We start from the raw sequence: 456 nt of genomic DNA, 5'->3' as shown, positions 1-456 counted from the left end.
TATTCCACTTAAACTAGCTTTAATATCCGTTAGGAACCGTTAAACTCACTCAAACTAGCTCTAATATCCGTTAGGAACCGTTACACCCACTCAAACTAGCTTTAATTCCACTTAAACTAGCTTTAATATCCGTTAGGAACCGTTAAACCCACTCAAACTAGCTTTAATTCCACTTAAACTAGCTTTAATATCCGTTAGGAACCGTTAAACTCACTCAAACTAGCTTTAATTCCACTTAAACTAGCTTTAATATCCGTTAGGAACTGTTAAACTCACTCAAACTAGCTTTAGTATCCGTTAGGAACCGTTAAACTCACTCAAACTAGCTTTAATATCCGTTAGGAACCGTTAAACTCACTCAAACTAGCTCTAATATCCTTTAGGAACCGTTAAACTCACTCAAACTATCTTTAATTCCCCTTAAACTAGCTTTAATTCCACTTAAACTAGCTCTAA

This window comes from Etheostoma cragini, unplaced genomic scaffold (assembly GCF_013103735.1).
Source record: "Etheostoma cragini isolate CJK2018 unplaced genomic scaffold, CSU_Ecrag_1.0 ScbMSFa_80, whole genome shotgun sequence".
Classification (NCBI taxonomy): Eukaryota; Metazoa; Chordata; class Actinopteri; order Perciformes; family Percidae; genus Etheostoma; species Etheostoma cragini.
This window is presented reverse-complemented; position numbering follows the sequence as displayed.